Consider the following 6,352-nt stretch of genomic DNA (forward strand, 5'->3'; position numbering starts at 1 on the left):
CAACTGTGGTACAATGAGGTACCAGTGGGAAACTATAACAAGTAGATTCCTGACTTGCCTACATCGCACCGTTTGAGAATTATTACTCGGTATTTGCGGGGTTTATCCGGAACATCCAGATTGCTCCTACATGGAATCTGACATTGAATTGCCACAAATCTGGGTCTTTGATTCAAGAATCTAACTTAGTTTTTTTTTCTCTCTCTAATTTGTAGTTGCATTCGCTCTTATTAGATTTCATTGTAACACTTGCACGCAACTTCTCGAACTTCTCATTGATTTCCCTGTATACAATTCGATACATATACAATGTAAAGGTGCTCATCTTCTTGGTTCTTTCGGTAAAGTCACGTAGAAGGGAAGTAATAAAATAATAAAAATGAAACATAATAAAATAATTATATTTAAAGCTTCCGTGACTGCAGGGATTCATCTTCTTGGTTCTTTCGGTAAAGTCACGTAGAAGGGAAGTAATAAAATAATAAAAATGAAACATAATAAAATAATTCTCACGACGTTTCGGCCACAACGCAAGCAGCCGTCTTCAGGTGGAGAACAGGTCTGTCAAGTAGACAGAGTCCTGTTCTCCACCTGAAGACGGCTGCTTGCGTTGTGGCCGAAACGTCATGAGAATTTTTATTATTTTATTACTTCCCTTCTACGTGACTTTACCGAAAGAACCAAGAAGATGAATCCCTGCAGTCACGAAAGCTTTAAATATAATTATTTTATTATGTTTATTTTTATTATTTTATTATTTCCCTTCTACGTGACTTTACCGAAAGAACCAAGAATATGAATCCCTGCAGTCACAAAAGCTTTAAATATAATTATTTTATTACGTTTATTTTTTATTATTTTATTGTTTCCCTTTTACGTGACTTTACCGAAAGAACCAAGAATATGAATCCCTGCAGTCACGAAAGCTTTACATCGAAATGTAAAGGTACTGCCCTGTAACTGCCCGCTCACACCACTGCTGGCGGAAGGACCTCCACTGGAACGGAGCTCGAGAGAACCTCTCTAGAGGGTATTTGGCCTACTCTTCCAGGAAGGTGTGGGAGAACCCACGTTTTAGCCTACCACACCCCACGGCCTGCCGATCGACTAATCGGTGAACCCATTTACAATGCTGGGGGGTGGGGGATTTAAGAAACTGGCACCGTTTTTTTAATATAAATTAAATCGCGACGTTTCGATCGCAACACAAGTGCCCGTCATCTGTATCTGTTCCACCTGATGACGGTCGCTTGTGTTGCAATCGAAACGTGATTTATTTTTTACCTACGTGACTTTACGAAAAAACCAAAGAGTATGGATCCCTGCAGTCACGAAAACTTCAAATCAAGATTGAACCGTTATTTTAATTCATACCAGGGGATCGAACCAGTGTGACCTCTGTATTTAAAGTCCAGCGTGCTTATCATGACACCATGGCAGTATCCCTGTGAGCATTTGAATTGATGTTAATTGATGAGCATGACTAGAATGCTAAGAAACTGGGTTACTACAATAACAGGACAGAGTGCAACTCAATAAGTGCATTTAATATTGTGCCACTACCACCGCTATACGGAATATCTGGTGTATTTACAAGTGCGCGTCACATTTAAAATCGCTCGTTTATTATTGAAACTACTCAAGTGCGACTGTTACTGGTAGGAACCTCCTGGTTCCACCAGCCCACAGGGGATTATTGTGTCCGTCCGTCGTGCATCCAAAAATGGAAGGGGTGGGGCTGGGTGGAGTGGGGAGGGTGGGGAGGGTGGGAGGGGTGGGGAGGGGTTGGTCACCCCGTAGTGCCCTTATAAAACTCAACGTTTAACCTACTCACGCCGGCTTGTGCCCACCCTCACAGTCGGCTATATTTGCGGAATACACCACGCCGCCGTTGACCCTGGCCATTGACCGAGCAACCCAACGTTCCTACCAGCTCCCTCCGCAGGACAATGTGTTCATCAGAGCCGAGTTAACAACCGTTTCATTACAGTATTACCAATGACTAAAACCCGACTACTGTGCGTGGTTTTACTCTCGCTTAATTGTTCTCAAGACGCGACTGGCAATCATCACTGCCGTCATCGCAACGCTCTTCATCAGTTTGCCTTCACTGTCGTGCCTGCACACGATCGTCGATAGGGGGGATTGTTCAGCAATGTGATTTTCAAAATAGAATGCAGCAGGCTGGGGTGGCTTCTTCGCCTCGTGGCCAAATCTGCCCCCCCCCCCCCGGCATGCATGCGCATCATCCAGGGTTCAACTCGATTGAGAGTTTTGACCCGGCAACCACAGGGATTGTAAGGCTTCTGTGGGGGTGGGGAGGGGGCACATTGCACTGGCCGTGCGGCATTATCCATTGCTGTCCTTATACAGGAACTCCTCTACTTACGTACGAGTTAGGTTCCAGAGGTATGTTCGTAAGTCGATTTGTTCGTAAGTCCAACTTTATTCCTGTCGATTCTAAACGTGTTGTACGGCGTGTACACTAAACACGGGGAATGGCTTTAAAAGTTGTATAATCTCCTGTAGATGTAGATGCCACTGGTTCTTCACGTTCTGTAGATGTAGATGCCACTGGTTCTTCACGTTCTGTAGATGTAGATGCCACTGGTTTTTCACGTTCTGTAGATGTAGATGCCACTGGTTCTTCACGTTCTGTAGATGTCGATGCCACTGGTTATTCACGTTCTGTAGATGTAGATGCCACTGGTTTTTCACGTTCTGTAGATGTAGATGCCACTGGTTCTTCACGTTCTTGTAGATGTAGATGCCACTGGTTCTTCACGTTCTGCAGATGTAGATGCCACTGGTTCTTCACGTTCTGCAGATGTAGATGCCACTGGTTCTTCACGTTCTGTAGATGTAGATGCCACTGGTTCTTCACGTTCTGTAGATGTAGATGCCACCACCGCCATCTATTGCGCGGCGGTTGAACTTACGATCTCGGTCCGAACAGGCGACTGGACATACGGACAGCTTTGTTCGTATCTCTGAAAGTTCGTAAGTAGAGTGTTCGTAAGTAGAGTATTCTCTGTAGGCACTATGTTTCAACATCTGTGCACCCCCCCCCCCCCTTGCCTTCGATCCACACTTGACCGATGTGGTGGAGGTATGGGTCAGATAATCCGCATAGTGTCGGGGTAGTCTCTCGTCCAGGAGTGATTTTTTTTATATATAGAAGCAGGGGTTCTGTCTGTTAACACACAACACGTGGGTGCGCCTGATCCGGTTTCTTCGGCAGAAAGAGCTCGCCGAGATGTTGATTATCGGGAGAATCTATTCGTATTTCTCGCTTTGAAACAAATAAAAACGCTTTATTCTAGTCGGCTTCACGGCCCGTCGTCCAGTGGCGTGCGGTTCGCGTGTCCCCGTGATCGCGACAATGCTCAACCATCCCGTGATACGCAATAACTTTACAGGCGAGAAAGATGATAGAATTCATGAATGAATGCAGGCAGCGTCATTCCCGGGCAGATGTGTATATGTGCAACATGCATATAATAATGACAATACAAGCACCGAGTATTGTAGTTACATTAAAAGGTTAAAATGCAGCCCAACAATTGCTTGGCTCGTGCCACTGCTTCACGGAATGGCCTCGACGAGAGAAAGCGTCGAGAGAGGCCCTCCAGAAAGTATTTGGCCTACTCTTCCACGCTGGCCAGACGTCTTGGAAGAGATGGGAGTAGTGCCCACACTTCACCCCACCACCACCACTTGACGTGCCGATCGTTTAACATTCGATAGGTGGCGGCATGGTCGCATGGGGCCACAGCTGAACCACTGCTTCTGCTTCCCAAACAATGCTCAACTTTCACAAAAAAAACAAAGATCCCACCCCCCGTATAGCCTTCACAGAATGTTGGGGGAAGTGCTGTTAGTGAGCAACTATGAAGACCAGGACGGCACACAAAGGAGTGGGGGGAGGCCAACACCACCCCCGGCCGCCTTTGTCTCCCCAGTGGCGACGTTTACACCGCACCAGATACTCATTTTAGGCCGAGTCGACCTAGGAAAGGCCCAGGAACGGTTCAGATAATCGTCACCGGTGTTGGCCCGTGAGCGGCAATCGAGCCCGGGTCGCCGGGTTCGTAGCGCAGCGCGCTAACCGCTACCCGCTCGCTACCTGCAACGTCCGTGCCAAATGTGTCACGCAGCATCTACGCACTTGAATTCCCTGCCCGTAACGCTAATCTCAACACACGTGGCTATGATGAGTCTGTGGGTTGGTATCGCAATGATCCATCATGAGATGATCAAAATTGAATTGCTTCGGAAGACTGTAACTTAAAGGAGGAGAGAGTGGGGGGGGGGGGGGTACAGCGATGGAAACTCGTGACGATGCGAGAACGAAGGGGAATTGCAAGACAATGAAATTACAACTTACCCCTCCCACCTTGTCGGTGAAGAGATGTTAACTATCTCGGCCTTGTATACACGAAGTCATGGGTTCGATCCCAACCCCTGACTCCTGTTGTATATTTGGAGTTTTGCGTGTCTCTCTCCCCGTGGTCGTGTTGATTTTTCTCCGGGTCCTCCCGATTTTTGCCCTCCACATTTGGAATCAACATCACGCGTTTAAGAGTATTTTTTAAATCCTTTATATTAAGTTCACTTGCTTGCTTAGGGCCGTGCAAATGTTTAGGTCGTTTTTTTAACCCACTTCCCGTGATCCAATCGAGCTGACATTTTGCACACAGACTCGTTGTGCGAGACAATTAATGTTCGTGAATTTTTTTTCCCAAAATTTTATACTTTTTAGGACAAAAATATTATATTTAATTACCAATTGCTTAATGGTGCAATGCAATCATCTGACCCATAGGTGGCAGCCATCTCAAGCCAGAGGACGAGAGGACTCTCGCCGCCACGCATATAAAGGATTTATAGTGAAAAACTTTGTTTTTACGGGTTAATTTTTTTTTGGCTGCTGTACATTTTCCTCCCGTGACGATAAGCCACTTCGTCGAGGTGTCGTTTGTGACAGCCAGGCCGCTTCTAAAAAAAAGACTTTACATAGCTCAGTTGATGCCTTCCCTGGTAAAATTGTAATTAAAAAAATAAAAATTCCGTAGATTAGTTTTATCCCACGGAAGAAACACGAGGCTGGCCACCGAGCGGACGGCACGACGAGAGAGAGAGATCATCGATCCGAATCGCCACGGCAGTCGAACCTCGTGCGAGGTGAGGAGGAGGAGGAGAGGGGAGGGTGGATCATTCTCTGGGTTCCTCCGCTTTTGCCCCCTTCCCCACGTCTGAGAAAGACGCGACTATTAATTCGCCCGCGTGGTGATGGTGGTGTCAGCCCACTTCCATGAGCTTCGTCGTGCGCGGCAAGGTCGCCTCTGAAAAATAGATTCTGGCTCAGCAGTGCTTTACCTGGTAAAATACAATAGCGTATTAAATTTCGATTTAAAAATTGCAAAGCAATTCGAGACCACTCGGAAAGAAGCCTCGTGTTTGGCGCACAGGTGGCACGCGGTGGTACCACCAACGTGACACCGTGTGCGGTGGGGTTTGGAGGCTATTAAAGTTAAATTTCGATTTAAAGCTTTCGTGACTGCAGGGATTCATCTTCTTGGTTCTTTCGGTAAAGTCACGTAGAAGGGAAATAATAAAATAATAAAAATAAAACAATAAAATAATGATGGTTTATTATTTTATTATTTCCCTTCTACGTGACTTTACCGAAAGAACCAAGAAAATACAATAGTATAGTTTGTTTTTATTTGTTTGACATTCCACGAGAGAAAGCGTCAAGATAGGTCCTCTAGAATGTATTTGGCCTACTCTTCTACGCTGGTCAGACGCCCTTCAAGAGAGGTGAGAGTAGTCCCCACACTTTACCCCACCACCACACCACCCCAAATGTTATCCCTAATCATGTTGCCGTCAAGTCATGAGATTAAGAATCCATTCGGATCTCTCTCAGCGCTGTGCGAAATGTCACAGAGCGACCTCTGAAATCCCTTCACGAGAACTCTGCTTTCCCACATTTGGGGTGGGGTGGGGGGGCAATGCTTTCCCATCTTGTCTGCCACACGAGAGTGATGTTTTGACGGACGGCAGTCAGATCGATATTTTTTCAATCTCAAGAGCTGGAGTCGTGCCAAAATATAAGTTCTTACTCTTTGGTTTTTTCGGTAAAGTCACGGGTGCCCGAAACGTCGTGATTTAATTCATTTTTTTTTTCCTACGTGACTTTACCGAAAAAAAACAAAGAGTAAGAATCCTTGCAGTCACGAAAGCTTCAAATCTAGAATATAGGTTCTTGTTTTTTGTTGTTGTTGTACCACATGCTGAGACCACTTGGGAACCCGTTTTGAACACAGGTGGGCTGCCTGCATTAAAA

Source organism: Lethenteron reissneri, chromosome 9 (genome assembly GCF_015708825.2).
Source record: "Lethenteron reissneri isolate LAM-NWPU_2019-01 chromosome 9, ASM1570882v1, whole genome shotgun sequence".
NCBI lineage: Eukaryota > Metazoa > Chordata > Hyperoartia > Petromyzontiformes > Petromyzontidae > Lethenteron > Lethenteron reissneri.